Here is a 22166-nt window from a genome sequence, read left to right as displayed (position 1 = left end):
AAAACAACCGCAACAACCACAATAACGATCATTCATTCTCTATTATAGATAACAGTATGTTAAATCCTTATTCTCCTCATCTGGGGCGGCAGGGTAGCCTAGTGGTTAGAGCTTTGGACTAGTAACCGGAAGGTTGCAAGTTCAAACCCCCGAGCTGACAAGGTACAAATCTGTCATTCTGCCCCTGAACAGGCAGTTAACCCACTTGTTCCTAGGCCAGTTTAACCCACTGTTCCTAGGCCGTCATTGAGAATAAGAATTTGTTCTTAACTGACTTAAAAAAAAATAAAACCTGCTGTGTATGTGTGTTCAACTAGGCTAAATAATGAAAGGAAAAAACAGGAAGAGAAATGGAGGGAATCAGTAAATACTGGAGTTTAAAAAAAAACGTTCCATTAAGCACCGGGCTTTCTAATTCAATTTTACAGTCAGGTTTAAGTTTACTTTGGTTCCATTCACAGCCTAATGGCCCGGTGGAGCCTTTCGACTTTATGTACTCTAATGAACATTGCTGTGTGTGTGTGTGTGTGTGTGTGTGTATGTCCTCCCACAGGCCTCGTAAAGCCATTTTCCACTTCCTTAGGAGTCACCCAGCTCAGCACCACTGTCACTAATCACGAGCTGTCGCTGTCTATCTGCTCCACAAAGCACACACAGAAATCAGATGCACTGCCACCACTGAACGAACAGAACAAACATAAACCCTGCATCTTTGAAGCTTTCCAAGTTCCAAAGTACGCACGGCAGAGCTCCAAAGCAACACTGTGCTCCAAAGCAAGAGGCACTGTGCATGGCTACAGTTAGCTAACTGTACTGTTTTAGCTAGGAACACTGTGCATGTCTACAGTTAGCTAACTGTACTGTTTTAGCTAGGAACACTGTGCATGTCTACAGTTAGCTAACTGTACTGTTTTAGCTAGGAACACTGCATGGCTGCAGTTAGCTAATTATACTATTTTAGTTAGGAAGAATGTGCATGGCTAGAGTTAGCTAACTACTGTTTTAGCAAGGAACACTGTGCATGGCTAGAGTTAGCTAACTATCCTATTTTAGCTAGGAACACTGTGCATGGCTACAGTTAGGTAACTATACTATTTTAGCTAGGAACACTGTGCATGGCTACAGTTAGCTAACTGTACTGTTTTAGTTAGGAAGATTGTGCATGGCTACAGTTAGCTAACTGTACTATTTTAGTTAGGAAGATTGTGCGTGGCTACAGTTAGCTAACTGTACTATTTTAGTTAGGAAGATTGTGCATGTCTACAGTTAGCTAGCTGTACTAATTTAGCTAAGAACACTGTGCATGGCTACAGTTAGCTACACACAAAAAAAGTACTCTATATTGTGCCAAATAAGGGTTTTTGGCTTGACAGATCTCCCTTCGGTGCTATATAAAGCCTTTTTGGAAGTTTGGACAAAGAACCATTTCCTAAGGTTCCAAAATGGAACCTGTATGATGCTATAAATAACCATTTCCTAAGGTTCCAAAATGAAACCTATATGATGCTATAAAGAACCATTTCCTAAGGTTCCAAAATGAAACCTATATGATGCTATAAAGAACCATTTCCTAACGTTCCTAAGATGGAGTGCTGAGAAGACGGTTGTCCTTCTGGAAGGATCTACCATCACAACAGAGGAACTCTGGAACTCTGTCAGAGTGACCATCGGGTTCTTGGTCACCTCCCTGACCAAGGGACCTGATTGCTCAGTTTGGCCGGAGGGGCCAGCTCTAGGAAGAATGATGGAGGCCACTGTGTTCTTGGGGACCTTCAATGCTGCATACATTTTTTGGTAACCTTCCCCAGATCTGTGCCTCGACACAATCCTGTCTCGGAGCTTTATGGACAATTCCTACAACCTCATGGCTAGTTTTTTTCTCTGAAATGCAATGTCAACTGTGGGGCATTATATAGACAGCTGTTTGCCTTTTCAGATCATGTCCAATCAATTGAATTTACCATAGGTGGACAAGTTGTAGAAACATCTCAAGGATGATCAATGGAAACAGGATGCACCCGAGCTCAATTTCTAGCCTCATTCCAAAACGGATGAAATATATGCAGAACCTGTCAAAAGGTTAGACACACCTACTCATTCAAGGGTTTTTCTTAATTTGTACTATTTTGTACATTGTACAATAATAGTGTAAACATCAAAACTATGAAATAACACATATGGAATCTTGTTGTAAGCAAAAAAAGTGTTAAATATTTTATATTTGAGATTCTTCAAAGTAGCCACCCTTTGCCTTGATGACGGCTTTGCACACTCTTAGCATTCTCTCAACCAGCTTCATGAGTTAGTCACCTGGAATTAATTCCAATTAACAGGTGTGCCTTGTTAAAAGTGAATTTGTGGAAGTACAGACACATCTCAACATCAACTGTTCAGAGGAGACTGCATGAAGCAGGCCTTCAGGGTTGAATTGCTGCAAAGAAACCACTACTAAAGGACACCAATAAGAAGAAGAGACATGCTTGGGGCAAGAAACATGAGCAATGGAGATTAGACCGATGGAAATCTGTCCTTTGGTCTGATGAGTCCAAATGTGCGATTTTTGGTTCCAATCGCCATGTCTTTGTGAGACGCAGAGTAGGCGAATGGATGATCTCCGCATGTGTGGTTCCCACCGTGAATCATGGAGGAGGTGTGATTGTGTGGGAGTGCTTTGCTGGTGACACTGTCAATGATTTATTTAGAATTCAAGGGACACTTAACCAGCATGGCTACCACAGCATTCTGCAGCGATACACCATCCCATTTGGTTTGCGCTTAGTGGGACTATCATTTGTTTTTCAACAGGACAATGACTCAACACACCTCCAAGCTGTGTAAGGGCTATTTGACCAAGGAGAGTGATGAAGGGCTGCATCAGATGACATGGCATCCACAATCACCCGACCTCAACTCAATTGAGATGGTTTGGGATGTGTTGGACCACAGAATGAAGGAAAAACAGCCAACAAGTGCTCAGCATATGTGGGAACACCTTCAAGACTGTTGGAAAAGCATTTCAGGTGAAGTTTTCTATTCATCTGTTTTCTCTCCGCATTGTTGGTAAGGGTCCGTAAGTAAGCATTTCACTGTTAGTCTACATCTGTTGTGTACGAAGCATGTGAAAATTATGTTTAGATTTGAGATGTTATTATTGATTTGAGTTGTTATTATTGATTTGAGATGTGATTATTGATTTGAGATGTTATTATTGATTTGAGATGTTATTATTGATTTTGAGATGTGATTATTGATTTTGAGATGTGATTATTGATTTGAGATGCTATTATTGATTTTGAGATGTGATTATTGATTTGAGATGCTATTATTGATTTTGAGATATTATTGATTTTGAGATGTGATTATTGATTTTGAGAATGTGATTATTGATTTGAGATGTGATTATTGTGTTAAGTTGCATCAGGTGTGCTAGCCCTGGAACGTCCGATCCATTCTTGCCAACAGCAACTCCGAGGTGACCTCTTTCACAGATGAAGAAGGACTGATTCCTGGTTGAACAATTGCGCAAATAAGTTTTACACGTGTGCAGAAGAGGTTCACATTCATGGGAGTAATTTGTATCAGCTGTTACCAAAATGTTGACCTTTGATCGACTCAAATGACCTTTGAGTCTTTTGTAGAAAGTTGTTTACTCTTTTTTTGTCGTTGCAAGAAATGTGCTTATTATTTTTATTGTGTGTGAAAAAGAATACTGTTATACCCATTAGGTTCCGATGGAGATCCAAGTGGACCCCAGTTTCATTAAATGTGTCTTAGCGATCAAGAAAAACTGTAACTACATGTTAATACATAGAAGAGGAGAAGAAGAACCCTTTTCTGAACTGAAAATATGGGTTATTTGAGTCATCGTGGTTCCACTATAGAACCAGCACCTTCCCAAAGAACCCTTGAGGAACCCTATTTTCTTAGTGTGTAGTAGTATTGCGTTACGCTACTTTAGGATACAGCAGTGTTATTACGGTGAATGCTGTTTCCCACAGTAGAAACGATTTGTAAACAAAGCTTATAGTCCACTTCCTGTGGCCTTATCACCGGGTCAGGATACTTTTATCAGCTGCACTGAATAAGGACTGTGTTAACCCTTAACTTAACCATTCGGGAATATATGCCTTAAATGTAAGCCTTCAAAATTGTACGTTTATGGACAAACGTTGGATTCTGCAGTGAGACTGTAGCTATAATCCTATACGGTTGTGTGGTACTCAGATTAATTAGTAGCTATCTGGCTGCCAGAACCTCTTAGGTTGGTTTGATTAGAAAGCCCTGGGATTGACCTTGTTGCTCTACAACATCATGCCTTAATTACAATCAACAACAACACACACACACACACACATAAAAACAGCATGTCAACGATAGGCACTTCTCTAAAACCACCTCAGTGAAGAGTGATGCTGCTAGAGTTTAGAGCTAGTCTATGATGCCTGTGGTCCCTCTAGTCAGTACAGCTAGTCACTGATGCCTGTGGTCCCTCTAGTCAGTACAGCTAGTCACTGATGCCTGTGGTCCCTCTAGTCAGTACAGCTAGTCACTGATGCCTGTGGTCCCTCTAGTCAGTACAGCTAGTCACTGATGCCTGTGGTCCCTCTAGTCAGTACAGCTAGTCACTGATGCCTGTGGTCCCTCTAGTCAGTACAGCTAGTCACTGATGCCTGTGGTCCCTCTAGTCAGTACAGCTAGTCACTGATGCCTGTGGTCCCTCTGGTCAGTAGAATACTAACACTGCTGATGACAGGAGCAGACATATATCAACTAGGCTGATAGGCCGATCTGAAGCTACTAATGAGCGATACATGAAGTTAGGGTGCATTCTGTAGACTGTGTGTGTGTGTGTGTGTGTGTGTGTGTGTGTGTGTGTGTGTTTGTGTGTGTGTGTGTGTGTGTGCGTGTTTGTGTGTGTGTGTGTGTGTGTGTGTGCGTGCGTGTGTGTTTGTGTGTGTGTGTGTGTGTGTGTGCGTGTTTGTGTGTGTGTGTGTGTGTGTGTGTGCGTGCGTGTGTGTGTGTGTGTGTGTGTGCGTGCGTGCGTGCGTGCGTGCGTGCGTGCGTGCGTGCGTGCGTGTGTGTGTGTTAGTGTGGAGGCGGCACACACAATGGATAGAAGAGTTGAAACAGGGCTAGTCATGAATGACAGATAATGATTTAACTGCGTCATCATGCACCTAGTGCACCTATATTAGGCCTGTGACATTTCCAGTTCCCTTGGCACACACTGTTAGAAGTGCTTTAGAGCCTCAACCCGGGTTAATAAGGAAAGTAGTTGAAGTTCGTATGAGTTTCAGGTTGATCGGCCTGCAACTGGCACAGTACCCACCATCACGGCTCAAAACTAATCCGCAATAGATGTACATTTAAACAATCACTGTTTCTCTATGCTGAAAGGCAGGTGTAACAGCAACCGCAGAGCTTATTTCAGTGGTGTTTGCTCTTTGGATAGGTCCACTTTTCAAGCCATCAGTGTTTACACATCACCACTCCTGTGGCAGAGCTGAGCTGCTTGCTGTGGCTCAGAGCCATAGGGTTGGTGAGGGAGGGAGAGAGAGAGAGAGAGAGAGAGAGAGAGAGAGAGAGAGAGGGTCTGGCTGGTCAAGCAAAGAGGGAACCTTTATTTAGGGCAAAAGGTAGAAGTGCTGGGATTGGTTTGAATAGGTACCAATAACACATTGGTGTGAGTGTAGGGTTTGGCTACTCATGCTTACATGCTTGTGATATCAACACTGGTCGGGATGGCCACTGAGTGGTAGTGTAGTCACAGACTGGTCTGGATGGCTACTGAGTGGTAGTCACAGACTGGTCTGGATGGCTACTGAGTGGTAGTCACAGACTGGTCTGGATGGCTACTGAGTGGTACTGTAGTCACAGACTAGTCTGGATGGCTACTGAGTGTTAGTCACAGACTGGTCTGGATGGCTACTGAGTGGTAGTCACAGACAGTTCTGGTTGGCTACTGAGTGGTATTGTAGTCACAGACTGGTCTGGATGGCTACTGAGTGGTAGTCACAGACTGGTCTGGGTGGCTACTGAGTGGTACTGTAGTCACAGACTGGTCTGGATGGCTACTGAGTGGTACTGTAGTCACAGACTGGTCTGGATGGCTACTGAGTGGTAGTCACAGACTGGTCTGGTGGCTACTGAGTGGTATGGGTCTGGATGGCTACTGAGTGGTAGTCACAGACTGGTCTGGATGGCTACTGAGTGGTAGTCACAGACTGGTCTGGTTGGCTACTGAGTGTTAGTCACAGACTAATATATAATATATAATATAATAATATATATATATATATATATATAATTCAATGCAGTAATGTGAGATCTAAATGTTTACATTTGACATCTAATAGATGCTTTCATCCAGAGCGATGATCCATGTATTCATCAGTGGGGGAAAAAAGTACCCAATTCTCATACTTGAGTAAAGATACCTTTAATAGAAAATGACTTAAGTAAAAGTGAGAGTCACCCAGTAAAATACTACTTGAGTTAAATATCTAAAATAGTATCAAAAGTAAATGTAATTGCTAAAATATACTTAAATATCGAAAGTAAAAGTATAAATCAGTATAAATCCCTTATAAAACCAGACAGCACCATTTTTATTACATTTGTTACGGGTAGCCAGGGGTACATTCCAATACTCAGACAAAATGAATTACAAATGAATCATTTGTGTTTATTGAGTACACCAGATTAGAGGCAGGGGATGACCAGGGATGTTCTCTTTAAGTGTGTGAATTGGAACATTTTCCTGTCCTGCTAAGGTTTCAAAAGGTAACAAGTACTTTTGGGTGTCATGGGTAATGTATGGAGTAAAAAGTACATTGCTTTCTTTAGGAATGTAGTGAAGTAAAAGCTAAAGTAGTCAACAATATAAATAGTTGTCACGTATTCTCCCTCTCCGGCCTCTAGGACATCAGGCTGCTGATTATCCCGCACACCTGTCACCATCGTCTCGCGCACCTGCGCCTCATGACACTCACCTGGACTCCATCACCTCCTTGATTATCTTCTCTATATCTGTCACCTCCCCACTGGTTCTTTCCTCAGGTGTTATTGACTCTGTTTTCAAGCCGGTGCGTTGCGTGTGTTTCGTGTTTTATGTTTATTTATTAAAACACTCCCTGAACTTGCTTCCTGCCTCTCAGTGCATTTGTGAAAATAGTAAAGCACAGATACACAAAAAAAAACAACTTAAGTGGTACTTTAAAGTGTATTTACTTTACACCCACTGGCATTTATCTTAAGCTATATGAGACAACCACATATACACAGACTACAAATATTCCAGTTAAACCACAAATATCAAACACAACCATCTAAAAGTAATATTTTACACGTACATGAAGGGACCCATCAGCAATTATATCTGATGAAAACAAACACAACTGTGAAAAATATTCGATAAATACTTTAAAATATATATATATATATCTTAATTTTGTAGGAAAAATGTCCTCTTGCTTTCAATGCTGTCAGTGTTTTTAGTTAAAGTGACATTGGGACAGATGGCTAAGGACAGCCTGGAGACTTCATGTCCCAGGATGCCAGAGAGTAGGAAGGAGGTGTCCTGGAGGAAATAACAGTTCCTCATTAGACCTGGACACACACACACACACACACACACACACACACACACACACACACACACACACACACACACACACACACACACACACACACACACACACACACACACACACACACACACACACACACACACACACACACACACACACACACACACACACACACACACACACACACACACACACACACACACTTGTACGTGCACATGCTCACACGCAACCCTTATAGACCTTGGAAGAACCTGGGGTCCAGATGTTCACTTGGCTTCATTAACTAAATGTCCAATTGATTATGTTGAAAAATAAAAATGGCCTTTACATGGGCATGGAGGTCTGTAATGGTTGAACCCATCACAGCAACATACTGGTCGGTAATGGTTGAACCCATCACAGTAACATGCAGGTCTATAATGGTTGAACCCATCACAGTAACATGCAGGTCTATAATGGTTGAACCCATCACAGCAACATACTGGTCGGTAATGGTTGAACCCATCACAGTAACATGCAGGTCTATAATGGTTGAACCCATCGCAGCAACATGCAGGTCTATAATGGTTGAACCCATCACAGTAACATGCAGGTCTATAATGGTTGAACCCATCACAACAACATGCAGGTCTGTAATGGTTGAACTCATCACAGCAACATGCAGGTCTGTAATGGTTGAACCCATCGCAGCAACATGCAGGTCTATAATGGTTGAACCCATCACAGTAACATGCAGGTCTATAATGGTTGAACCCATCACAGCAACATGCAGGTCTATAATGGTTGAACCCATCACAGTAACATGCAGGTCTATAATGGTTGAACCCATCACAGTAACATGCAGGTCTATAATGGTTGAACCCATCACAGTAACATGCAGGTCTATAATGGTTGAACCCATCGCAGCAACATGCAGGTCTATAATGGTTGAACCCATCACAGTAACATGCAGGTCTATAATGGTTGAACCCATCACAGCAACATGCTGGTCGGTAATGGTTGAACCCATCACAACAACATGCAGGTCTGTAATGGTTGAACCCATCGCAGCAACATGCAGGTCTATAATGGTTGAACCCATCACAGTAACATGCAGGTCTATAATGGTTGAACCCATCACAACAACATGCAGGTCAGTAATGGTTGAACCCATCACAACAACATGCAGGTCTGTAATGGTTGAACCCATCACAGCAACATGCTGGTCGGTAATGGTTGAACCCATCACAACAACATGCTGGTCGGTAATGGTTGAACCCATCACAACAACATGCTGGTCTGTAATGGTTGAACCCATCACAACAACATGCAGGTCAGTAATGGTTGAACCCATCACAGCAACATGCAGGTCTGTAATGGTCTCATGCTGGTCGGTAATGGTTGAACCCATCACAACAACATGCTAACATGCTGGTCTGTAATGGTTGAACCCATCACAACAACATGCTGGTCTGTAATGGTTGAACCCATCATGCAGGTCTAAATGGTTGAACCCAACATAACATGCTGGTCTGTACCCATCACAACAACATGCTGGTCTGTAATGGTTGAACCCATCACAACAACATACTGGTCGGTAATGGTTGAACCCATCACAACAACATGCTGGTCGGTAATGGTTGAACCCATCACAACAACATACTGGTCGGTAATGGTTGAACCCATCACTGTAACATACTGGTCGGTAATGGTTGAACCCATCACAGCAACATACAGGTCTGTAATGGTTGAACCCATCACAACAACATGCTGGTCGGTAATGGTTGAACCCATCACAGCAACATGCTGGTCGGTAATGGTTGAACCCATCACAGCAACATGCTGGTCGGTAATGGTTGAACCCATCACAACAACATACTGGTCCTCTCAGTTTCTTTAAGAGCCATCAGTTCCCCTGAAAGTAGAACCCCACCACTGAATGATGTTGAATTGGCTCCTAAGCATCAGTGATATTAGTCTACTAATGAGTGATATTACATAGTACACACTGAACCATAATAAAACAATACAATTCCACACACACACACACACTCTCTCACACACACACACACACACACACAAACACACACACACACACACACACACACACACACACACACACACACACACACACACACACACACACACACACACACACACACTCGCCCCCTCAACAAAACAAATGAGGTGTATGTAACCCATCACTGACCTTTTGACTTGTTCCTACGTACTGTATCTTTCCAAAAATAATGACTAGATCATAATAAGACAATAAATCTCCTTAAATCCTTTACGCAGCTCCGGCCTCATAAAAACACCATGAGCCAGATTGAGTGTCATGTTTTGCACCGAGACTGACATGCATGGAGCCGCATCCCCAACGGTACTCTATTCCCTATATAGTGCACTACTTTAGATCAGGGCCCTATAGAGCCCTATTCCCTATGTAGTGCACTATATTTGACCAAGGCCTATAGGGAATAGGGAGCCTACTCAGCCTATGTATTTCTAAGCTTCCATCTCTCAGGACTTAAAACAGTCCATTCCTTGTAAATCAGAACTCCTATTGCTCTATATATAAAAATAAAAAAATGTCAGAAAGATATTGCCAGATGGCACTATCTCACCACATAATGTCTGTAGCAGAGGGGGAAATGTAACTTCCACTAAGTTGTTATGTCTCTCAGTAGGTGTACCGTAGCTTTTAACACACACAACAACAACAACAACATCTACTGTGTGTGGACGTTTTACTGCATTCTGTCTGGGTCTGTCTGTCTGTCTGTCTGTCTGTCTGTCTGTCTGTCTGTCTGTCTGTCTGTCTGTCTGTCTGTCTGTCTGTCTGTCTGTCTGTCTGTCTGTCTGTCTGTCTGTCTGTCTGTCTGCACTGTTCTGTCTGTCTGTACTGTTCTGTTCTGTTCTGTTCTGTCTGTCTGTCTGTCTGTCTGTCTGTCTGTCTGTCTGTCTGTCTGTCTGTCTGTCTGTCTGTCCGTCCGTCCGTCCGTCCGTCCGTCCGTCCGTCCGTCCGTCTGTCCGTCTGTCACCATGGAGATTTTGAAGAAGTCATTCAAGTGTGGGTTTAATAAGCTCTCAAAATACGAGACTGTGTGTCGTTATATTTTTCCAGAGGAAGCATATCGATATTAGTAGTCTTATCTACCCTTCAGCTTTTCAGTAGATTACTAGACAAGTATAGGCATAGTGCAACTGCTCTGCCGATACACAGCGCACACAGGATGCCGTAACGTCTTAGAAAGAAAACAAAACAATGATTTGTGAGGTGCTGTACATTACAGTGGGAGAACACACAACGAAGATGAAGTTTGATTCCACTTTGCTATTAAACTATCTGCTCTGATCATGTTTTATGCTACCCTCAGTTTCAGCTTGGTCTTGTGCTGCATGACTCTCACAGCTAGGCCAGGAGGTGAAAGGTTGGTCTGGGGCTGACTCTCACAGCTAGGCCAGGAGGTGAAAGGTTGGTCTGGGGCTGACTCTCACAGCTAGGCCAGGAGATGAAAGGTCAGGCTGGGGCTGACTCTCACAGCTTGAACGGTCTGGGGCTGACTCTCAGCTAGGCCAGGAGATGTTCTGGGGCTGTCTGACTGTTTGTGTGTCTGACTGGAGAAGCTCACTGATACTAGGATGCTTTATTAATGGACAAAGACAAGGAAACACACACACACACCATTATTATAATGATCTAATTGACCAGACTAAAACCCACAATCACTGAGGACCCTGCCTGCTTTCCTGCCTGCTTTCCTGCCTGCCAGCCTGCTTCTTTGGAAACGTGTTCAAGGCTTGTAATAAAGAGACTAACATTTCACTACCGAGAAGATCTGATCATCCACTGAGATGCATTTTATACATGAGAGGCTTTCATACAGCTAAAAGCTTGTTGACTGTTTTTTATCCAGTTGGGAAAAAACAATGTTTTATGGATCAGAGTACATTATATATATATATAATTGGAGCTTCAGAATGACTCATTGATTGAAGTGCATTCTGTATCAAAGCACAGGCCTCTGTTATAGTCTGGTATATGTGTATTTTTTAATTATTATTTTACCTTTATTTAACTTATTTTCAATGACAGACTAGGAACAGTGGGTTAACTGCCTGTTCAGGGGCAGAACAACAGATTTGTACTTTGTCAGCTCGGGGATTTGAACTTGCAACCTTCCGGTTCCTAACCACTAGGCTACCCTGCCGCCCGATTCTATCCAACCATCCAATACTTCAGTCAACATGTTACTGATACACAGTAAAGGAGATACGTGCTGTCCATGGTTCATTCATTTGGTTCATTCATTTGGTTAATTAATTCTGTTCATTCATTTGGTTCATTCATTTGGTTCATTTATTCGGTTCATTCATTTGGTTCATTCATTTGGTTCATTCATTTGTCACATCCAAACCCCTTGCACCTGAATGCCTCATAAGTTTGTATTTTAACCTTTATTTAAGTAGGCAAGTCAGTTTAAGAATAAATTATTATTTACAATGACGGTCTACCGAAAGGCAAAAGGCCTGCTGCTAGGGATGGGGGCCTGGGATTGAAAAAAATAAAATAAATACAATATAAATATAGGACAAAACACACATCACAACAAGAGAGACAACACAACATGAAGAGAGACCTAAGACAACAACATAGCAAGGCAGCAACACATGACAGCACAATTGTCATGGGTGTATGATCAGAACTACGATGTTCTATATCTACCATTGTATGGGCTCTGTCCTTACACTTCTGGAAGTAGGCTAATGAGACCCGTTGTGTGTGTGCGTGGGTACGTGTACGTTCATGCACAAGTGTGTGTGTGTGTGTGTGTGTGTGTGTGTGTGTGTGTGTGTGTGTGTGTGTGTGTGTGTGTGTGTGTGTGTGTGTGTGTGTGTGTGTGTAGGTGCATGTGTACCTTTGTGTGTGTGTGTGTGTGTTAGTTTCCTGTAATTTGAGCTCCCGAGTGGCACAGCAGTCTAAGGCACTGGATCTCAGTACTAGAATCATCACTACACACACTGGTTCAATTCCAGGCTGTGTCACAACTGGCAGTGATTGGGAGTCCCATAGGGCTACACACCATTGGCCTAGTGTTGTCTGGGTTTGGCCAGGGTAGACTGTCATTGCAAATAAGAATTTTCTTATAACTGACTTGCCTAGTTAAATAAATAAAAATAAATACATAAAAAAAATAGTTACTGTAAAAAATAGTTACAGGTGCAATGTCGTCTTTAACCTGCAGGTGGCACTATTTCCCATAATTAGCACCGTATGAGGAGATAGGGTTCCTCTGCCACCACACCTCTGGTCAGGCCATGATTTTCCTACCCTTTTTGTTGTTGTTGCTATTTAGCAGATTTTTTTTTCAAATTTGCAAAGATTACAACAACAGAACAGTGATAGCCAACATAAAAACATGATAACAACACAATGCAGGGGGGACCTGAGTAATACCACATCTCAAAGAGCGAGTAGCACAAAATCCAAATCAAACCAATTCTGACTCATCTTGGCCCTTGTCCAAGTGACCATGGATGTTCCAGGCTTAGCTACTTCTTTCTCTGTTCAAACCTGCTCAAGGCCGAGCATTAAGACAGTCAACACACACACATACACACACATATACAGTTGAAGTCGGAAGTTTACATCCACTTAGGTTGTAGTCATTAACACTTGTTTTTCAACCACTTCACAAATTTCTCCAACTATAGTTTTGGCAAGTCGGTTAGGACGTCTACTTTGTGCATGACACAAGTCATTTTTCCAACAATTGTTTACAGACAGATTATTTAACTTATAATTCACTGTATCACATTTCCAGTGGGTCAGAAGTTTACATACACTAATTTGACTCTGTCTTTAAACTGCTTGGGAAAATTCCAGAAAACGATGTCATGGCTTTAGAAGCTTCCGATAGGCTAATTGACATAATTTGAGTCAATTGGAGGTGTATCTGTGGACGTATTTCAAGGCCTACCTTCAAACTCAGTGCTTCTTTGCTTGACATCATGGGAAAATGAAAAGAAATCAGCCAAGACCTCAGAAAAAAAATTGAAGACCTCCACAAGTCTGGTTCATCCTTGGGAGCAATTTCCAAACGCCTGAAGTTCATCTGTACAAACAATAGTATGCATGTATTAACACCATGGGACCACGCAGCCATCATACCGCTCAGGAAGGAGACGCGTTCTGTCTCCTAGAGATGAACGTACTTTGGTGCGCAAACTGCAAATCAATCCTAGAACATCAGCAAAGGACCTTGTGAAGATGCTGGTGGAAACAGGTACAAAAGTATCTATATAAAAAAGCCAGACTACGGATTGCAACTGCACATGGAGACAAAGATCGTACTTTTTGGAGAAATGTCCTCTGCTTTGATGAAACAAAAATATAATTATTTGGCCAAAATGTCCATCGTTATGTTTGGAAGAAAAAGGGAGAGGCTTGCAAGCTGAAGAACACCATCCCAACCGTGAAGCATGGGGGTGGCAGCATCATGTTGTGGGGGTGATTTGCTGCAGGAGGGACTGGTGCACGTCACAAAATAGATGGCATTGTGAGGAAGGTAAATTATGTGGATATATTGAAGCAACATCTCAAGACATCAATCAGGAAGTTAAAGCTTGGTCGCAAATGGGTCTTCCAAATGGACAATGACCCCAAGCATACTTCCAAAGTTGTGGCAAAATGGCTTAAGGACAACAAAGTCAAGGTATTGGAGTGGCCATCACAAAGACCTAACCTCAATCCTATAGAACATTTGTGGGCAGAACTGAAAGAGAGCAAGGAGGCCTACAAACCTGACTCAGTTACACCAGCACTGCCAGTAGGAATGGGCCAAAATTCACCCAACTTATTCTGGAACGCTTGTGGAAGGCTACCCGGAAAGTTAAACAATTTAAACGCAATGCTTCCAAATACTAATTGAGTATATGTATACCTCTGGCCCACTGGGAATGTGATGAAAGAAATAAAAGCTGAAATAAATCGTTCTGACATTTCACATTCTTAAAATAAAGTGGGGAACATAACTGACCTAAGACAGGGAATTTATACTAGGATTAAATGTCAGGAATTGTGAAAAACTGAGTTGATATGTATTTGGCTAAGCTGTATGTAAACTATCCGACTTCAACTGTATGTGGGATCCACTGCACACACATCTGGGAGAACCCCTATAAAGGCCTGAGAGTCGTTCATATTCATGCTGGCCTAATGTTTTACATTGAGCGGGTGTGTGTGCGTGCGTGTGTGTGTGTGTGTGTGTGTGTGTGCGTGCGTGCGCGTGCGTGAGTGTGTGTGTGTGTGTGTGTGTGTGTGTGTGTGTGTGTGTGTGCGTGCGTGCGTGCGTGCGTGCGTGTGTGTGTGTGTGCGTGCGTGTCTGTGTGTGTGTGCGTGCGTGTGTGTGTGTGTGCGTGTGTGTGTGTGTGTGCACGAGTTCATGTGTAGAACATGGGGATGTGGGGCTCCTCTGTCTGAAGTGTCCTGCTTGCGTCACTTCATTCGCTAGCTTTTGCGGTGGCACGATCAGCTAAGACGCGTGAGGAAGGCAGTCTGGGGTATTTGCAAGGCAGAGATCCCTTAAGTTCCAGAATAAGTGGTAGGCGATAGGTCCTTTACACGTGTATGTGTTTCTTATTCTAGCTGGATAGTGTTTTAGAGGTTGGCCCGTGGGGGTCAGTCTGTGTGATTCATTTGCGTCATCACTGTAAGGAACCGAGGGGGGCCGAGGTGGGCCGGGGGGGACGAGGGGGGGCCGAGGTGAGCTGCCAAAGAGAAGGGGCCGGGTAGAGGGGAAATAAATACACACTCTCTCACAGCACACACATTGGGACACATAGAGACACACACACACTTCGACACTAGACCGGAGGTTATCTTACCTTCATATAACTTTACTCCGTCTCTCACTTAGGTTTACTCTGTCTCTCACTTATCTTTATTCTGTCTCTCACTTAGCTTTACTCTGTCTCTCACTTAGCTTTACTCTGTCTCTCACTTAGCTTTACTCTGTCTCTCACTTAGCTTTACTCTGTCTCTCACTTAGCTTTACTCCGTCTCTCACTTAGCTTTACTCTGTCTCTCACTTAGCTTTATTCTGTCTCTCACTTAGCTTTACTCTGTCTCTCACTTAGCTTTACTCTGTCTCTCACTTAGCTTTACTCTGTCTCTCACTTAGCTTTACTCTGTCTCTCACTTAGCTTTACTCTGTCTCTCACTTAGCTTTACTCTGTCTCTCACTTAGCTTTACTCTGTCTCTCACTTAGCTTTACTCCGTCTCTCACTTAGCTTTACTCCGTCTCTCACTTAGCTTTATTCTGTCTCTCACTTAGCTCTATTCTGTCTCTCACTTAGCTTTACTCTGTCTCTCACTTAGCTTTACTCTGTCTCTCACTGAAAAAGCCCTCACATCAAATTACTTCCAATGTACTGGCAGTTTCTACCAACAGTTTTTTTTTAGGGACAGCGATAGGAGCTTCATTCACTCCTAGCTATGCACATTTATTGATGGGGACACTGGGAGGAGACCCTTCATTTGTTGACGTCCACAAAAACCCATATTTCCAGAATGTCACCCTTTGGAAAAGATACCTACTGGAACTGCACTGACCTCACAGGGTTTATTCCTTATATTACATTATCTGACCCCGAACTCAGGCAGGGTAGCCTTTGTGGTTAGAGAGTTGGACTAGTAACCGAAAGGTTGCAAGTTCAAATCCCCGAGCTGACATCGTACAAATCTGTCGTTCTGCCCCTGAACAGGCAGTTAACCCACTGTTCCGAGGCCGTCATTGAAAATAAGAATTTGTTCTTAACTGACTTGCCTAGTAAAATAAAGGTAAAATAATAATTACAGCACAGAGAAGTTGGGGGAAAAACAGACTTCTTGGAATCTTAAAATCCACAATAATAAAGAAAAGAAGTTAAAGGTCTATTATCATCTGTAAGCTGCAGAGTAGGAAGGTACTTTTATGGGCAGACCGTAAACACCCGGTACTCCTTAAACAGAACATACCTGGTGGGTCAATTCCTACGACTCTGTAGCACAGACACGGTGTTTGAGTGCAAAGCTAATGATATGCACACCGGGTTCCTGCAACGTGGGCATGATAAGAATGTCATTGAGTAGAGCCGTACCCGCGCTATGGAGATGCTGAACCTCAAAACCTACTCACTGAAACTAATAGAAACCAGGACAAAACCTACTCACTGAAACTAATAGAAACCAGGACAAAACCTACTCACTGAAACTAATAGAAACCAGGACAAAACCTACTCACTGAAACTAATAGAAACCAGGACAAAACCTACTCACTGAAACTAATAGAAACCAGGACAAAACCTACTCACTGAAACTAATAGAAACCAGGACAAAACCTACTCACTGAAACTAATGAAAACCAGGACAAGACGCCCCCACCTCCCCACACTTATGTGTTTTTCCACAAAGTACAGCCCGTGTGCAAGTCATGTCAAATCCATTGTATTGAAACAATGGCCCATCCTCACATTTGATTTATTCTAGTCCGTTACTCACAGCCCTTCAGCTACCCAAGAAGCATGGGACTTTGCTCCCAGGTCCCCCCCCCCCATGGTAATTACAAGTGTGGCCACTGTGCACGTTGTGACAACACGACCAATACTAACGTTTTTTTTTTTTTACCACCCGAGTATAAGGGTGGTCAAACAAAATCCAAAGCTTCATTAATTGTAGCAGCACAAATGTCATATGCGTGCTGAAATGTATCTACTGGGCTGAATATATGGGCCAAATCTAAACGTGCATTGAAAATCTGCATCTCAGCTATTTGTAATAAAACATGGACTATTGTGCACCACTGCATGGAAGCCATTCATGGCTCACCTTCTCCTCTGCGCTTTGCAGCCATAGAACACGTCCACATTCAACCAAGAGAACGTTACATCATAAGTAGACTTCAACAAACAGATCCATTCTGGCAATACTCCTTTGACTCTGTGGATTCTAAGGGGTTAAACGAAGATTTTTCAGTGTCCTCGTTTGTGTAATGGTGTTTTTTTGGGGGAGGGTGGGGGGGTCTGTGTCTCCGAATACACTGACACCTAAATATCACCTGTGTATATTTTGACATGTCCTGTTGATTAATGGGAGACACTATTTCTCTCATTATTAGTATTGTCTTGTGCTGTCATTAGCGATTTAGCGATTTAACATATTATCATTATGTTCGTACATTGTTTTTTCTCAATGGGCCACTAAATAAGAGCTAAGTACAAATGTTTTTTTATAATTGCATATATTCCCTACTTGTAATATTATTATATTATATTTTCTAAACTATTTTCATTTTCAGTATAGACCCTGGCAGACTTTTGGCCTTATAGGTTTTGACTTCCCACACCTAGAGTATGGCTGGAGAGAGAGGGAGGGAGGTGCAGAGCTGTCCAACTCAAGTCCTGGCAACCCACCTCTGGACTGCCCGCACCCTTCAGAGTCATTAGGAATTATTGGGCCAGTCAGACCAGCTAGTGCTTCTGAGGCCTGGAGAGGAGAGGATTGGAGAGGAGAGGTGAGGAGAGGAGAAGAGAAGAGAAGAGAAGAGAAGAGAAGAGAAGAGAGGAGAGGAGAGGAGAGGGAGAGGAGAGGAGAGGAGAGGAGAGGAGAGGAGAGGAGGATTGGTGAGGAGGAGAGGAGAGGAGGAGAGGGAGAGAGGAGAGGAGAGGGAGAGAGGAGAGGAGAGGAGAGGATGATTGGTAAGGAGGAGAAGTAAGGAGGAGAGGAGAGGAGAGGAGAGGAGAGGAGAGGAGAGGAGAGGAGAGGAGAGAGGAGAGGAGAGGAGAGGAGAGGAGAGGAGAGGAGAGGAGAGGAGAGGATGATTGGTAAGGAGGAGAAGTAAGGAGGAGAGGAGAGGAGAGGGAGGAGGAGGAGAGGAGAGGAGAGGGAGAGGAGAGGAGAGGGAGAGGAGAGGAGAGGAGAGGAGAGGGAGGGAGGAGAGAGAGGAGAGAGAGGAGAGGGAGAGGAGAGGAGGATTGGTGAGGAGAGGAGAGGAGAGGAGAGGAGAGAGGAGGAGAGGGAGAGGAGAGGGAGAGGAGAGGGAGAGGAGAGGAGAGAGAGGAGAGGAGAGGATGATTGGTAAGGGAGGAGAAGTAAGGAGGAGAGGAGAGGAGAGGAGAGGGAGAGGAGAGGAGAGGAGAGGAGAGGAGAGGAGAGGAGAGGAGGAGAGGAGAGGAGAGGAGAGGAGAGGAGAGGAGAGAGAGGAGAGGAGGATTGGTGAGGAGAGGAGAGGAGAGGAGAGGAGAGGAGAGGAGAGGAGAGGAGAGGAGAGAGGAGAGGAGAGGAGAGGAGAGGAGAGGAGAGGAGAGGAGGAGAGGAGAGGATGATTGGTAAGGAGGAGAAGTAAGGAGGAGAGGAGAGGAGAGGAGAGGAGAGAGGGAGAGGAGAGGAGAGAGGAGGAGAGGAGAGGAGAGGAGAGGAGAGGAGAGGAGAGGAGAGGAGAGGATGATTGGTAAGGAGGAGAAGTAAGGAGGAGAGGAGAGGAGAGGAGAGGAGAGGAGAGGAGAGGAGAGGAGAGGAGAGGAGAGGAGAGGAGGATTGGAGAGGCACGTTTTTATGAGACTACTCTGTTCTCCTCAGAAATTGCCAATGGCTCCACTTTGTGTGGTTTTAATTCACAGTTTAAATAAAAATGATGTGTTAAACAATAATTCTAGTAGTTCCCGGCCAATTCAACTTGCCTATTAAAACTAGTTATATCAGAATAAATGGGTTACGACACTGTGAATTTCACCTCACAAATCATAATGTCAAAACCATTACCTTCAATCATGGGAAGCACTGAGGCTATTGTTTTTTAGCCCATCAGAGATCTACACATAGACACGCCAAAAGGCTCCTTAACAGCTTCTACCCCAGAGCTATAAGACTGCTGAACAATTCATCAAATGGCCACCTGGACTATTTACATTGACCCCCCCACCCCCAAACATTGACTTGAGACTGGTACCCCCTGTATATAGCCTCGTTATTGTTATGTCATTTTATTGTGTTACTTTAGATTTTTTTTATTTAGTTTATTTAGTAAATATTTTCTAAACTCTATTTCTTGAACTGGATTGTTGGTTTTAAGGGCTTGTAAAAGTCAGCATTTCACCTGTTGTATTGGGCACATGTGACAAATAACATCTGATATGATTTGAAAATACACACAAACGAGGCTAGGTGCTCTCGTACAGTTTTTAGATAGAACGGAAGTACAAATGCCAAGTCTCGCAAGTCATCTATCTGCTTATTACCGATTAGATCATCCAAATAAATCCATTGTCAAGAGAAAGCAGGACATCTCATATCCATGTCATGTCCTCATGCCTCATATAAGAGACTTTTATGATATTGAAGGAAAGAGAGCAGGGCTCCTGTAATGTTGATCATCTCGGGTGATTCGGGGAACTCGGCCTGCGTTAGCTGCTTGGATATATCCTGCAGCTGTACTCTTCATTACCAAAATGGAAACAGTATTACTGATTTATGTGTCGTCATAAAGACTTTCTGTAGCATTTATGAATTACATTATAGTGCATTGAGGAGTGGCCTGAATGAGATTGAGAGTACAACAGACAGACAGACAGACAGACAGACAGACAGACAGACAGACAGAAAGACAGACAGACAGGCACAGACAGACAGACAGACAGACAGACAGACAGACAGACAGACAGACAGACAGACAGACAGACAGACAGACAGACAGACAGACAGACAGACAGAAACACAGACAGACAGACAGACAGACAGACAGACAGACAGACAGACAGACAGACAGACAGACAGACAGACAGACAGACACAGACAGACAGACAGACAGACAGACAGACAGACAGACAGACAGACAGACAGACAGACAGACAGACAGACAGACAGACAGACAGACAGACAGACAGACAGACAGACAGACAGACAGACAGACAGACAGACAGACAGACAGACAGACAGACAGACAGACAGACAGACAGACAGACAGACAGACAGACAGACATTATACTATGGCTGTCAAATTATTTGTTGAAATTGTAGATTTTGTCCAAAGTAACGGTTAGCAAAAGCAGGTCAATTGATAAAGCACAATTTCTTCACCCTCAATGTTTTGACATTGCACTGTTGTTTTTAGCTGTATAGATTATGTATTTAGCTGTATAGATGATGTATTTAGCTGTATAGATGATGTATTTAGCTGTATAGATGATGTATTTAGCCGTATAGATGATGTATTTAGTTGTATAGATGATGTATTTAGCTGTATAGATGATGTATTTAGCCCTATAGATGATGTATTTAGCCCTATAGATGATGTATTTAGCTGTATAGATTGATGTATTTAGCTGTATAGATGATGTATTTAGCTGTATAGATGATGTATTTAGCTGTATAGATGATGTATTTAGCTGTATAGATGATGTATTTAGCTCTATAGATTATCTATTTTGGATGTTTTCAGCGGCAGGGTAGCCTAGTGGTTAGAGCGTTGGACTAGTAACCGTAAGGTTGCAAACCCCCGAGCTGTCTTTCTGCCCCTGAACAGGCAGTTAGTTAACCCACTGTTCCTAGGCCGTCATTGAAATTAAGAACGTGTTCTTAACTGACTTGCCTAGTTGAATAAAGGTACAATTTTAAAAATATATGTTTTGAATACTTTCGGGACAATGTGATTATTCAAGATTTTAAAAGAAATGTGTTAACAAAAAAGTTTACTAGAGTTAACTGATGAACTCTGAAAGCACTACATTTTACACAACACATTCTCCAATTGTCTTTGCTAACAGGTCTGATTTTAAGCTATGAAAAATGAAATGGACACATTTTCTGCGAGTACACTGCTTAGTGTGGTACTCAAACAAAGGGAACGGGTGTTCCTGTATGACTGTAAACAGATTTACTACACCGTAAATCTGACTGGAACAGTAATATTTCTTTTGGAGGAGACAATCTACGTCAGGAAAAGCTTTTTAAAGGTAATGAACAGTTGAATCATATAACATGTTTTTACTTCACCATGAGAAAGGAATCCAGGTTTTAAAAGGAGATGAAAAGAAACTCAGGATGAAAAACATGTGTGAAGTGTGATTTACAATCGTTTGTAAGGTACCCTGTAAATACTATACACTGAAAGCATTTGCAGGCTCTAAATGCAATGTTTATCGTTTAGTGATAATCAAAATATCAACATACAATGACATGATTTACAAAATGTACCAGAAGATTGTAAATCATGTTTCCCTTTTAAGTGAGATTTCAGATGTCAGGTTCAGAATGTAAACCGGTCACACTGAGTAACACCTGAGTTTTATCTAAAGGAAGACCACACACATCACCACCCCAACACTCCATCCCCACCCAGGACATTAACAACCCCATCGAAAACCCTCCCAGGACCAACGATAAACCAACAGCCAGTGAGTCATTGGTGAAATGTGTGGTTTTAAATCACCTCCCTACTGATTCTACAACCCTTTATAAATCATAGACGGAGCACGATACATATATAGTCCAGACACAAACTCTGTCAGGAGTATAGAGTTGAAGTTGAGGGCAGTGTGTGTCTGAAACCCATGTCAGG

General features: G+C 42.8%; 1 protein-coding gene across 1 annotated transcript in view; it reads right to left on the bottom strand.

The window, feature by feature from the left end:
* LOC115126107 (cGMP-inhibited 3',5'-cyclic phosphodiesterase 3A-like) overlaps positions 1 to 22166 on the bottom strand; it is a 248870-nt gene that overhangs the window by 106967 nt on the left and 119737 nt on the right. The window lies entirely within an intron of this gene.

This window comes from Oncorhynchus nerka, linkage group LG9a (assembly GCF_034236695.1).
Source record: "Oncorhynchus nerka isolate Pitt River linkage group LG9a, Oner_Uvic_2.0, whole genome shotgun sequence".
NCBI lineage: Eukaryota > Metazoa > Chordata > Actinopteri > Salmoniformes > Salmonidae > Oncorhynchus > Oncorhynchus nerka.
The sequence above is the reverse complement of the archived record's forward strand: the minus strand, read 5'-3'. Positions and strand labels throughout refer to the sequence as shown.